Source organism: Contarinia nasturtii, unplaced genomic scaffold (assembly GCF_009176525.2).
Source record: "Contarinia nasturtii isolate CC-2019 unplaced genomic scaffold, AAFC_CNas_1.1 Cnas_scaffold_928, whole genome shotgun sequence".
Taxonomy (NCBI): Eukaryota; Metazoa; Arthropoda; class Insecta; order Diptera; family Cecidomyiidae; genus Contarinia; species Contarinia nasturtii.
The window spans coordinates 1,203,072-1,218,039 of NW_022198275.1; the positions used below are offsets into that span (position 1 = coordinate 1,203,072).

The following is a 14,968-nucleotide window of genomic DNA, read 5'->3' on the forward strand; positions in this document are numbered from 1 at the left end:
AATCAGATGTCATCATTCATTATTCTTTTCATATATTTCTTACAGCAGAAAAAAAAATTGTTAAATTAAAAGTACGAACAGTTTTCCTATCGCTTCGCTGTCAATGAGAAGACAACTTTATTATATTCTTTTCTTTTCTCCATCCATTTTTCCTCTCTCTCTCTCCTCTCCCTTATGCTACTTCACTTTTCTGCAGCTCCACAAGCATCATAAATCATCTTATCGCACATTTTCGGAAAGAATGGGCGAACGAAAAAAAAAATGTCGAGCATGGAATAAATAAAAACAACAATATTTTGATAGATTACAATTGTTTGCACCAAATTCATGCTATTCATCGCATCATTGTGTTTTTACCAGCAGGACCGCGCAAATAGTATTAACAATTCGAACGATTTTTCTTAGCAAAAGTAATCACGAAATAAAAAGTTGTTAATTATCTCTCGAAAGAATAAGACAAAAGTGGTCTTCATCATCTCGATGAAACTCTTGAATACAACCCTTTTTTTGCTTTACTTGTATCAACGACAACGTCGGAAAAACTCACATCACACGGAAACAATAGTCATTGCGCGCACGACAAGAGGGTACCGAAAATATCAGGGCAAAATTTATGACATGGAAAAAAAAGTTGGTACGATAGGAAATGAATACTGAAGAAAAATCAACGAATTTCCATTTAATTGATATTTTTTTCTTGTTTTTTTTCTCATCTTCAGATCACACCAAATAATAAGGAAGAAAAATAAAATGTGTTGAAGGAGGAAAAAAACGCGACAGTCTTGAATGGGTTGAGTCTTCGAATGAGAGAAAAATTTTAATTTATTGTTTTTAAATACAATTCAAGCGAAAACAGGAAAAGAACGCGAATAGCTCGTTTGGAATTAAATATACGATTCAATCAAGAGTCGCCTCTTCTGTTGAAGAACAAAAAATCTCCCTTTTAAAAGTTGAAAAGTGATAAAGTCTCGGCATTTCGAGCTGGTTAAAAAACACCGAAGTAATAACTACTGATGAAATCTCAATAAAAAACGGGTGCATTTAAAACGAGAAACCCGCACAGTTCATTCGAAGAAAGAACGAAAGAAAAGGGATTGTTTTCCTGTATATCTATCGTAATTGCAAATAGATGTGCACTAAAGACCGACATCGAACAATAAGCAATTATTTTATAGTCAAAAGACTAACAGCTCTCCGATGAATGAAGAAAAAAAAATTGAAAAAGTATTCAATTGTATGATGAATGGAATCGCTCGAGAGTGAGCAAGTAATAGAAAGAGAATATTTCGCAATGGGATTGTGTTTAAGTTCAACAAAAGTAAAAGTGGAAATAACGCCAACTTAAAAGGAACCATTTCTCATTCTACCTCTCTTATGGCTATTTTCATCTAGAATGGAATGGAATGCATTGTTGATGCAGCGCCGTTGACCTTCTCGAATTGTGAATCCATTTCGATGAAGAGGCATCAGAAGTGAGAAGGGTGCGTGGCAAGAGAGAGAGATAAAGAGTGTGGGAGCCACTTGTGTTCAAGACCTTATAAAGTTTTGCGTGCGATTCTCGGTTACACTTGATTCCATCCGCTTCCTTATTCCAGCATACAATTCAATCGGCCAAAGGGAATAGAGAGATGCCCACGGTGTTTTTATTGTTGTTATTGTTGCCGCTTGATGAGCTACGAATTATAATCTTCTTTGCGAAAACTAAATGTGAAACAATTTTCGGATTTACACCGGGCGGGAGACTTTGGCGCCCGTCCACTGTGCACAATATCATCAAGCAAAGCAATTGTATGCATGTGCTTGTGTCGTCATCGTCGTCCTCGTCGTCCTCGTCGTCCTCGTCGACATCTTAAATAGATTGTAAATTAACTCAAGTTGTGAATAAGTATGCATAAAGTCTATGCAATGCACTGTTTTGAATAATGGTCTTATGCACACGTACGTGGTCTTTTTTCTCTCTATTGAACATACCACAATTGTAAGTCACTCTTTCACTGGCTCGACCAATACACATTCCATCGATGAAAAAGTGTGCATTCAATGAAATATATGATTGAAGAAAATTTTTGGCATACAATGCCCCACTGTCTAGCTGTGAGAATATTAAATGCGTATTCAACCGGCATTTCATACACACATTCTTTGGCGGCAAGTTTACAGACATTGGGTTGGGTGAAGCACTCAATTGATAAACTATGACTCTCAATATGCATATAAGAGAGTTTGTGTCCGTATGTATGTGTTCACACAAAGTTTACGCAGATCCCCAGAAGACATTGTCGACCAATTTATTATTTAAAGACGTCGAGGTGAAGAAATTTTGCATGAGCTCAACGTGTGTATCCTAAGCATTTGTTAAAGGATTTGAATAACTTTGCTTCTTTGGTGTGAGAGATCCAATTTTTTTTTTGGTGTTGCTTCTTTTTCTGTTGTTACTATTCTCAGGCTATTTTCTTCGTCTGAGTTAAGAGATTCGAAATGCCATGGGAAGTGTTTGTAGAATCATATTGAACAAACATCTAACACCAAAAATGTGTGTACGTATGCAAAAGGGTAAAAACGGTTTTATGTGAGCAATAAGAAGGGTCATGCCTTGACTTAGTTAAAGATGAGTTGAACTTGTTTTATGCGCATAGTTTCAATAACCACATCATAATTATTTGTATTCATGGCCTCTTTGTATGGCCATAAGAAAGATTTCTTCGACATTTTTCGGAGTGTGGGTGAACGTGTGTATATGTATTACATAAATAAAGGGGCCAGCAAAAAGATTCGATAGGCTTAGGAGACATTTGTTGTGTGCCATTTTCTCTCTGTGATGAAATCGCAACAATTTCTCGACCCAAACAAAGAACACAAGTGAAATAGAGAGGCAATAGAGAGAGAAAGAGAGAGAGAGAGAGAGAGAGAGAGAGAGAGAGAGAGAGAGAGAGTATGAGATAATATTTGTTTAATGTTTGGTAGCAGTTTACCACACTGGCCTCTGTGTGAATCAAATCCAAATACAATTTCGAACCCCCAAGAAAAACACTCATCAATAACCTTTAAATAAACTTAATTTCATCTAGAAAATGGTATTTGCATACAACAACGGTATGCCGGAGGAAAGAGATTGTGTGACCGATGGGTTCAAATTGATAGAATGACAAGAAATGACACGATGAACAGAGTGAGTGAGAGAGAGAGAGAGATGCGCATTTCTTGTATGTTTAAATACTTCGGTCGATAGGTCGATGTTTGATTTCGTTCGCCATTGTAATCCTCATTAAACAAGATAATAGATGAAGAAAAAGAGGTTATGTCCATGGTTAATTAAATCACGCTCATGCTTTGGAAATATATATGTGCACACGACCAAATGTCGTTCATCGCTTCAATTCCATCTTGGTTTGTCTCTTCCCTCCATTTCTCTTTCTTTCCCTCTCTGTGTCTTATTGAACATTTGGCTATCGTTGACCATTTTACCAAGCTCTAATGCACACATTGATTGGCTTTACGTTGTATTTGAAAGTGATACAAAGTGTGATGAAAGTCATACGGTCGATGGATTTCGGCATTCTCTGGTGGATTGGTGCGATTGCTCGCACTGTGGAATTTCGGATGAATTTTGATTTTCCAGAGATAAATAATTGGTTTTTGAATATATTTGCCAAAGCGCGTGTGTGTGTATATGCTTGGGGATCAAAGTGCTTTTAGCTCTGGTGTTTATAAATTTGTTATTCGGTCGAGTTAATTTTTGTGCATGTTTATCTTATGTTTTTCGGCTACAAATGCTATCTGTTGATTATTGCTATCTATTTTATCTGTATTAATTTCTTAATTATTTCTCGGGTCACTTAGAGATCACTTTATCTATCTCTACTTTTTACTTGTGATGTGAAAAAGGCACATCTTCTGGGATATGAAATTTGCCACAGTTTTATTTTTGCTTCGATACTCAGAGAATCCGGTTTAAATTTATTCGATCGCACCAATTTATTAGAATGCATTGAGTGTAATTTAATCGGATTTTATTTGACCGTAATGGATTTATACATACAAAAACTTCAATATTCAGTATTGATGGGCATTTGGATTTTTTGAATCGGCTTCTTTTCAATGCGAATGCAAAACAAAAAATGATTATCGTCATTTTTCTTCCAAATCGACTTTATTACGCCCTTCGAATTTATTTATATCGCATATTATGGAGAAAATATTCCGTACTAATTTAGTTATTAACGCTGGATAAAAGCAACCAAATACACAGCGTCAAAGAGGCGAGAAAGAGAGAGAGAAAAAATAAATACAAAAGAAAATGGACAAATACGTAATTTCGGACGCATTTTTTTTCTCTTACTGTGCATTTATTGTTATTGTGTCGGCCTGTGCTCCTTTTGTAATGAAGATGATTTAATGATTTCCATCAATCACCAGTCAAACTTACCGAACGGAAAAATTATGATTATCCCTGCGAGTATAGACATGCATAAGGCAAACTATTGCCAAATAAACAGCAAATCCATACATCAAAAAAAAAAATAAGCGAGAGACAGAGAAAGAAAGGCAAAAAAATATATGACGAGCGAGAGATATAAATAAAATTGAGTATTCCGTATGGCTCCGAAAAGGAACACCGAACAGATACACATTCACCCGAAAAAAAGACACATGAACAATAAAAATGAATTGCAATATATCAGAATTTATCCGATTTAATACACTAATGCCCACCTTTTGAAATATGTATGTACGTTTTATAAGAGCCTTTGCCTGTGTTTTTTTTTTCGGTCTCTGATGATGTGATTTTTTTTCATTGCTGCTTTCCGTTTGTTTCTTGTGAACGATTTTGTGGATTGCAAATCTCGAGATCCACTTCAATCAATTTTAACAGCAATAGCAGTCGAAGCAATTGCAGAAGTCGATTTTCGAATAAATTACACACGCATGCATTATATCAAATGAGCACAGTGCAACTAGGCCAACCGAAGAGATGAATTTTTTATACGAATCGAATTAATCTATTGAGAATTGTTGGCTGGGCAATGTAACAAAGAATCAAAATCTTATTGAACTTATTAAGCCTTGATTCTTAAGCATTCTATGGCACAAATTCAGTGAACTATATTCCATAATTGATGGATGAAGTGTGGAATTGTTTGCGGTAGAAAAGAATCTATCCATTTTGGATTAAGGACAATGTAATGAAAGCTTGTTCTCTTCATTCTTCAGAAACACAATTGAGCGGTAAACAATTGTCAGTCGATTGGGTTTCGCGACAATCTGAAGTACTTTATTATGTGATTGCTTGACATTTTGTCAAAACATTTTCACTTAATACATTACATTGTACGCTGTCGTTGAACTCTTTTTTTTGTATTTTGTTTTCTTTCAAATCGATGTTGAAAAATGTTCGGGTTTTGAAATCGTTCAACAAACCATAAATTGATTTTTAAGCGTTTGTCGTTCGTTTTACAGCGATTAAAATACCAATTTTACGTTTGCGCATTGGAATCTTTCTGCTTCGATTCAATTTGAAGAGCCAATGAGTGTATGACGCAGACAATGCGCGCATTTATCCAATTGAATGGAATTAAATCGTTTGAAAACAACAATGTTTGCTACCGTTGATCCGTATCAGCATTGAGAAGTAATAATTTGGCGGTTTTTCGAATGATAAATTTTTGATAGTGGATGTGTATGTTAGGCCAAATCAATTGAATACACCACCACGTCGCACATACAAATGCAATAAATTATTATTATCAGAATCATTCATCAAGCACATAAGTGGCGTGAGTGAATGTGAGAGGGAGACAGTGTGTGTGTGTGTATGATGATCAGCGCCGCCAGGATTATATGTGTTTTCAATATTCTTTTTGATTTTGGTATTCAGTTCGAATCCGGTCGAGCACTTACGGCTCATGTTCAGTATTATGATTCACAATTCCAATTGCGTACGATTGGGTGGCTGCTGTTGTTTTCTTCATCTCTTTGTTCTCTACTTAAGTGTCATCAAACAAGAAGCAAATACTGAATTACACATATGCCAAATATAAGAAGAAAAATATCCAGACATCGTACATTAATCTTATTTATAAGTTTTCTTTCCACTTTTGCTGGGCATTTTTCGGCAGAGAGATGTTTCATTCCATTTATTATGTATTGAATGCGTGACATTGTCACTGCTATCACATTCAATAAAAATTATTTCGGTTGTTCGTTTGTTTTTGCTATTAATATATGATAATTTTGTGATGCGACCGAAAAGATACACTTTCATATTTCTGGCAGCAACTTTTATCGGAAATTGAATGAATATTTTCGCTGGTTGCGGTTGTACAAATCGTAATATGAATATGATTTTTTCGTACGACGCGTCATAAACACAATGTGCAACAAAATATCAATGATTGGCCAATATAATTTATGTGCGTATAAAAAGTGATGATAGCATGCGAAAGAGAAAATTAGCCGCATCTCATATTTCTGGTTATATTATGGTGATATTGTTCCACACAGTGAACATGTGAAACTACATTCGCATATTTTATCTTTAATCTTCGATTTTTGCCTGCAAGAAATTTGCTATATTTACTGTCATCGACGATGATAAAACATACATTTTCTGTACGCAATGCATGTACATCAGCACATCATACATCCAAAATTGTATGTCGCTATTTGACGGTAGTCGATGTTTGCCAATCTAAGGCATAAGTGGTTCTCACAAAACTAGATGACAGACAAACTGGGGTCCACCGTATTGATTGTGCAGTGTGTGTATGTGTGTGTGTTCGTTCACACAGCGAATCGCGCACAATTGATATCAATTACGATATTGATACTTAACTGTTGTGGAACATAAAAAAATGACATAAATTTCATAAAATGTGATTATATGATTATGATTGTTGTTTATTTGTGTGTTGTTTGTGCGCTGTTGATTTGGTGCTGATTTTCTGTTGATAAATAAATGAAATGGGGTTTTATGGGAGTGATATACAATATATGCGGCGGCTGTTTTATGCATGTAGAGAGTACTTATATTTTTCGTTTTGGTTTGGGCCTGTGATCGGGATGCTTGTTGATTCAAAGTGAATCAATCCGCCGCTATATAATAATCATTTATATTGATGATGACATGATGTCACATCCGGTGTTTTTTAATCAAATCATCATTGTATCGTTGCATACAAACTGCGAGAAATAATATATAGATATTAATAAAAAAAACACACATCATCTCTCTCTCTCTATTTCTCTCTCTGCACAGTCGGCATTCAGGCCAAATAGATTGGTCGCGCGCATTTTGTTCAATAGAAAATATAATTTGTTTGTCATTTGTTTAACAATCTCGATGTGTTTTTCTCTCCAACATCAAACGCCGAAAACATTTATGGACAATGAATTTCATTGAATTGTACTTACGGTGTCTGTCTCTTTTTCATATTTATTTATCAAATCTTGTATTTTATTTAACCTCGCTTGTCCTCGCTCCATACATGATCAAGACTTCATACAGAACAGAAAATATATTGATGCCACTACACAGAAGCATTTAACTCACCTACAAAAGAGAAGAAAAAAATCAATTCGAAAACATTAGTTTGGTCTTTGTTCAGTTCATTTTTCATGTCTTACATCTACAGAATATAGAGATATTTTTATCCGAGTTGTTTTTTTTTCGTTCCACACATCTATTCACTCGTCAAAGTTCTTTTGTTTGGGTATTTGATTTGATTTCGAGACTAGAATTAATTAGGTTTTATGATTTATAAGAAATTTATATTTAATGCCATCCTCTCCGATGAAAGGGAATCGTGTTTGATGCGTGTTCTTCAGCATTTTTTCTTCACTCAATACTTCAAAAAATGTATAGAAAAAAAGGAGATGATATTTTCTTCTTTGTGCTACTTTTTTTTCTTCTTCTTACATACATCGATTTCAACGACAGATTCACGACATAAAATCGTTCATTCAGTTCATTGTGCTCGAAAATAGAATACAAAGACCGATAACATATGTAATGAAAGCGAATGAGAGAGAGGGTGAGTGAGTGAAAAAATCACTTAATACGTTTTCATTGAATTTTTGGAGCAGAGACAATTTAAGCATTATCAATATAGTCACAAGACATACAATGTCGATGAAAGCAACTCATTTCAAAGCATCTAATATCTGATGTGTGTGAGTGCCATTTTTCTCCATACTCAATTGCTGTTGTCGCCGTTGTCAGTGTCGTCAAAATGCGGCTGGATACAAACTCTGATTGTTGCGAGTTGCAAGGAACTCGAAAAATCCTCCAAACACATTTATTACCACATGTTGTCTTTCATGCATATTGTTTGGTTGGATCACTTCTCACTCTCTTTCTCTCTCTCTCCATCTTCCTCCCTCTTTGTCATGTGTGCAATTCGCTATCATGTCTCTTATTCGAGCGACCGCTTTAGTTTGTACGTTTCGGGTTGTCGATTTTATTCTCATTTCGTGTACATCCATTTCACATAAAGATTTATTATTTAACGTTAATGCTACTGGATGTGTTTTGTCGTCATAAAGAAATATATTGAAAATGAAACAAGGGAAGATGTGCGTAATCGTAAAAACCAATGGCAATATGACAATGTTTCTTGTCGATAGTAAAATGCGAAGGCGATAAATAGACGGGAAGTAATATGCTGTGTGTGTGAGAGTGAGTGAATGAGTGTAGATGCGTGTGGCTTAGTTTGATGAGTCTTCGTGTTGGCATTCGATGCATTCACGTTGTCGATTGATTGTAATGCATTCCGAAGTGTGTGTGTGTGTGTGTGTGTGTGTGTGTGTGTGTGTGTGTACATTGATCGATTTTTGGCAATTTGTCATTGACTCTAATGCATTCCGACTGCAAATCTTTGTCAAATGCAATTACACAAAACCATTCGGTTATGGCAAGCCAGAGGAAATGGCATTTTTTCTAAACGATTTGATCTGGTTCATTAAATTCTGAATCGTAAACAAAACTAATCACGTTTTACCCGATTGACATTCTTTTTTCCAATGAAATTCACCACGCAAAAGTAAATACGCTACAATAAATAGCGAATATCATTTGAAAGTGAGAATCAAATTCACGAGAATGACCGAATCGAATTGCAACGTTGGTGGCTGTAGCCACTAGAAAATCGCAAAACCAATAACAATTACAACAAAAAAAAACAACAACAAAGAAAGTTTGTGTGAACGAGAGAAGGCATATTTGTCATCGAAAGTTCAATATAAATCAAACAGGAAAAGTCCCAATGACATAAAATTTTATGCTGAATTCGATCATATTAATTACGTAGTCGTTGCCAGTACGAGCATTGTCGTTTGAATATATTCCACAATTTTTTTTCTTCTCTGTTTGTTCTTGGTTGTTGTTTTGTGATTTGTCGATTCCATCCAGCTTCGCTGGTTTACAGTGAATTTCTGTGAAAACAGCACGTCTAATCAATATTTAAAGTCTTTTGAAACGTGGACTTTTTTTTATGGAAATAAGATGAAAAAAGAGAGAGAGAAAAAAAAATTATTATACTATTTCGATGTATCGAATTTCAAGTCATTTTATAATGCGCTATGGGCAATATTATAATGTTTCAATTTCTAATGAAAAAGGCCGTTTCGATGAGTTTTCCATTGAATATAAATTATCAAATTACGTCGTAAGATTTATGGTGCATTGCTTGCACACTTATCATGAAAACACTGAATACATTTATGTTGTATTTATAACAAGCAAATGCAATGTTTGTCTCTTTGTGCGCAACATTGAATGACTCAATTAAAAATTATCGAACGAATGGACATAGAGAAGGGATACGGCAAAAGAAATCAATAAAAGTTTATTTTGTCGATCAGTTGTAAGCGCATGTGTTATTGCGTAGCTAGTGCGTAGTCAGAAAACACCTGCATCTCCTGTGATGGGCTCGTGTACACGTTTAACGTAGGACCGGCGAGTATTTAATTGATACGTAAGAGGTATAGATATGAATTAATAGCAACAGATGTAACTATTGTAGCCTTTTATTTCGTTCATGAAATGTCAAAATAAGACGAAATGAAAACATTGCAGGAGCAATTGACCGTTTTTTTTCTTCGTTTGGCGCGCTCACATCACACCGGATACCGATGGTTATCGATTGTGTGTTAGTGGTTTAATGTCGTTTTGTCGATGTATGCTGAGTTTGAATTTTTTTTTTAATGGGCGCTTCAACGACTCGAGATTAACCATTTTTCAATTTCCTTTCGAATAAACCAACTCACACACGCCATTTCGAACTGATTGTATTTTATTGGCGCGGCGCGGCTATATCATTGATCGATAGCATGCTAATTGGCATCGAGTATGCGATGTTGACCTCTTTATATGCACACATTTTATTTACAAAATCATAATAAATCGATTTCTGTGAAACGATTAATTGTATGCACACAAATCGGTCGCATAGCCCGATTCGAACATACCATAGGTAGAGACTAGAGAGAGGAGAGAGAGAAAGAGAGTTGAGTATCCTGTCGCAATAAAAATCAAACAGCACCGAATGCAATCATATCAAATGTATGAGAGAACCAGAGAGAGACAGCAACAAATTATATGTATAATAAATGAAGAAATAAACACGCATACGTGAGAGACTGAACGTCCAGCATATTGGAAACACGAAAAAAGGCAAAATTAAAACCGAATTGATGCGATATTTGCGATTGGCATCGCATAAAATGATCGCCTTCTGTTCTTTTTTTTTCGTTGTATGTTTTTTTAAATGTAATCACGCGATTTACTCGATAATAAAAACCGTACACAATAATAATCCAAACAATGTATGCAAAGCAATAGGCAAAGTAGAATGGAATGGATAGCAAACTATTTCAATGTGATGAAAGTATTTTGTTTCTTTCCATTTTCCATCGTCTTATCGCAAAGTGTTTTGTGTTTTCTCTCCTTTAAAATTGCGGTAAATGAAAAGCGATAATCTGGGAAATTCGAAAATCGAATAAAAATGTTGGAATCGTTTCATTTTGCTTCCTTGACATTTGCGTGAATAATAAAATTTATCGAAATCGCCCTATTCGCTGCTGTTTTTCTTTGCCATTCACTATGTGATTGTTTTTTCTTCTTTCATTTCACATTGTAATAATATTTCAACAGACCGCAATCATTAAAGCAAAATAGCAACAACACAAGCATTTAACATTTCGGTCTTATATATTTAAATAAAATGAAATAAAATAAATTTTTCCCAATTCCGATTTCATCAAATTAGCGAGTCCGAAATTTATTTAGCGCATTTTCTATGTTGGTTTTTATTGTATCTCGTATTCTAGATCGCTGGCTCGGTTATTTGTTTTCTTCATTTGATTCGACGCTTGTTCCGTCCACGTTAGCAGCCTAATCGTTTTGAGTCACACCAAGGAATTTTGTGCCGGCCAATGTTGCTGCTTTTTTTTTGTTGTTGTTGTTCGTGCATTCTTTGCGCTGTGTCTTTTCGCGCTAAAGTATTTTTTTTTGTTTGCGTTGCGTTTATTCGTTGATAAAATGACATATTTATTGGTGTTCAGAGTCATTTATAATATTCTGCAGCAAAACAGCCCACCATAAACGAACGTCGGCACTGACACGACAAGACAATTAGAATTTTGATACGTATTCAATCATATTGAAATTGCAACGATGACGGTTACCTGTTCGTTGTCTCACTCTTTTCGGTTCGTTCTCCTTCTTGTTCAATGTTTCTTGCCCTATTCGTATATTTTAATTTTACAAATTCCTCCGACATTTCTTTGTTCCTTCTTTTTTTCATTCTTGATCTCGCTCTCTTCCCCTCTCCCTCTCTCGCTCTTGGCGTGAGAGAGTGAAAGAGAGATGGGAAGGGTAACTGTTGTGTTGTTAATTCATTGCAGTGCATGATGCACTTCATGGTAAAAAAGGGGCAATAATAATAATGCCAATGTAGAAAATAGCAAGAAAATGACACATGAAACAATGGCAGAGAAAACAAATAGATTGAAAAATAACGGGCGAAATAAGAATGTGAAACAGGTGAATAAAAGAAACGACGACAAGACGCGCGGCGCTCAAAAATTGCACAAAAATATTCAAATAAAACGTAGGCAAGTGAAGAGGAAGAAACAATAACAACGACGAACAGCAGAAAAAAAAAGAAATATTCATAAGGAAATGAAAATGCCTTGGATGTCGACGAATATGAAGCACGTAATAACAATGTTTTCGATAATATGCCATCGAATTGTATTTTGCCTCTCTAGCTGCTTTCAGCATTTTTTTTTTGTTATTTGTTACCGAGAGAACCTAATTTTAGGTCATTCACTGGAATTGGTTGGCTCCTTACAATTTAAATGGGTATTTTCAATAGGATAACACACTTGGTTCGTTTCACATGATGTGAAAGATTTATTACGATTTTTATACAGTTAAATGTAGCAATTCGATCACATCACAATCTCACAATCACGCAGTGCAGTATGAGACGTTAACGATACAGATATTGGATAAGATAGAAGAAAAAATGTTTGTCGTAAAAGAAGAACTCACATTAAATCGAGAGTTAATCGAGATAGAAAACACCATTTGTTCGCCATAAAACTGTCTAATTTTAAAATCACTAACAGAAACAAAATTGATTTTTATAGCCTTGTTACATTAATGATATGCGCGGTCGTTGTCACTTTTCTTTTTATTTTTCACTGCTGTTGCTGCTGCTGCTTCTTCTTCACTCCATTCTTCAGTTTCCATTATCGATTTGAGTCGTACTGAGAAACTTCCGTTTTTCTCTGTGGCATCGATCCTGAGATTGGCTGTGGCCGTTGAGCGATGTGCGAATGATGAATAATCGAACTTGACGTCATAATGCGTGACTTATTTTTTATTCTCATCGAATTCAAGTTTTTGGATATTATCATATATCCAGTTAAAAGCAGCGCCAGCTCTTCGGCATTTGCCAAACGGGAACAACGAACGGCAATAAAAATGCAATTTTCAATCGAAGACGACAACCGCACATTGAAATGTAATGGTCGAGACAAAATACGGAATATTTATGACTATTTTTTACTGCCATTAAAAGTCGTAGTGAAGAAAATAATCATAAAACTGAAATGCGCGAGAAAAAAAAGAAGAACAACAACAGCAACGGCGACGAAGACGACGACGACGACGTTGAAAAGTATTTTGAATATGATGCGTTTATAGGAAAACTCTAAAACGCCAAAAGTCGAATTCGAACCAGAACGAACGTTTTAACGATGTGCTGCACACATACAATGCATGGTAACTAGGGGAGTTACAGTGAGATCGTCTTGAACATTCATTATGTCGTTGAATGCTGATGGCCTTTATTTACATCTTTCAATTTTTGTTTTTCTCTGCCATTCAGTTTTGTTGTTGCTACCAATTTTTTATCCATTTATTTTGTTATTAACAACATATTTGTGCTGTGCTACGCTGTCACAAGTATTTCTCCCATCGATTGCGGGAACAGAATTCGAATAACACTTAACTGTTTGTGTCATGGTTTAACACTTTTTAAGATAAGTTTATTTTTGTAGTTTCGATTGATTTCGATGGGAACCCACCAGTGGAACGAATGAGTGAATGAAAAAGGAAGATCGTGTGTGTATGTGCGCACTCATTTATTGTTTCTTGTCACCAAAAATTACAATTCGAGTGCTTGTGCTACACCAAAAATAAACAATGTCGACAATTTGTGTGGGCAAGAAAAACAAAAACAAAAAATGCGATTGTAAATCGATCGACAAGAGAGGTGTTTTGTGATGATTGTGATTTTTCATCTTTACTGCTGCCGTTTGCTTCCAATATTCAAAAAAAAATATGTCGAAATATTTCGTGTGCGCGTTCTCTCTCTCTCTTTCGTTCGATTGATTGTTGCTGTTATTTTTCACACCAGAAAAATATTGTATGTCAATGTTAAACACTTAAATGCTTCCTCTGTCTGCCGGTTCTGATGTTGGTAAATCATCAATCGACCATTTATTTTATTTAAACACGAATCACATTTTTTTCATCTCTCGCTCTTTCGAGTGTGTGTTTGTTTCAAACACAAAATTGACTTTTTTCTTCGATCTTTTTTCGTTTCAGACACATTCTCGATTCAATCTGTCATTTGTCGTTCAGTTTTTTTTAATGCCATCCGCCTGTCGTTAATGTAACACTTACACCGTCAATTCGATAGCAATTTCAAAAATTAACGGTTGACGCGGGCATTGTGTGTATGTGACTTTTTTTTCTCATTTCTTATGCCATTCAGATCGATTTGAATGTGCTTCGATTGAGCCCAAAATGAAAAAGAGATGATTTGTGCGTGTTATTGTGTGAAGTGTTTTTTTCTTTCATATGTGGACTTTTGATGTCATTACATTTGAATGCATGATCGGATATTGTATATGGATGGATCTACCGCACAAAAGAAAATCTTGAATAAAGATCGACACATCATTGGCAATACAATTCATGTTGTTTCTCTTTTATCTCATTTTGGCTTTCATTTATCAATGCTTGTTGATATGTGAAATTTATACATGCATCCAATATGGATTTGGATAAATGCCACAGTAACCATATTTAATTTATTAATCGTCAATGCATTGGTAATATTCATATTATGTTGCCGATCTTTTTTGAAACGACGGTTCACTTTTTTTACTGAGAGCAAACCAAATGAATCGACACAAAGCAATGATGAGATAGAGACAGTGGAAAAAAAACGACCAACACGTCAATGTCGAAACGGCAGCTAAGAATTGCCTTTTATGATATGCGTGCGCCTGGATTATATAGATAGATGTCTATTTTTGACAATTTTTTGGTTTTTATTCGAGAATCCAATCTTGGCAGATCACTACGCTTCACGTGAATAAAAAAAAATCTGATCAACGAAAAATTCTTCGTATTAATTTTTCTATCTCTCTTCGATTCGATTGATGATTTTTG

The 14,968-nt window shown here is 35.1% G+C and overlaps 1 protein-coding gene across 3 annotated transcripts in view; it reads right to left on the minus strand.

The window, feature by feature from the left end:
- The window catches only part of LOC116342831 (homeobox protein cut), a 187,098-nt gene that overhangs the window by 138,903 nt on the left and 33,227 nt on the right, over nt 1-14,968 (minus strand). The gene's annotated exons all lie outside the window — the stretch shown is intronic.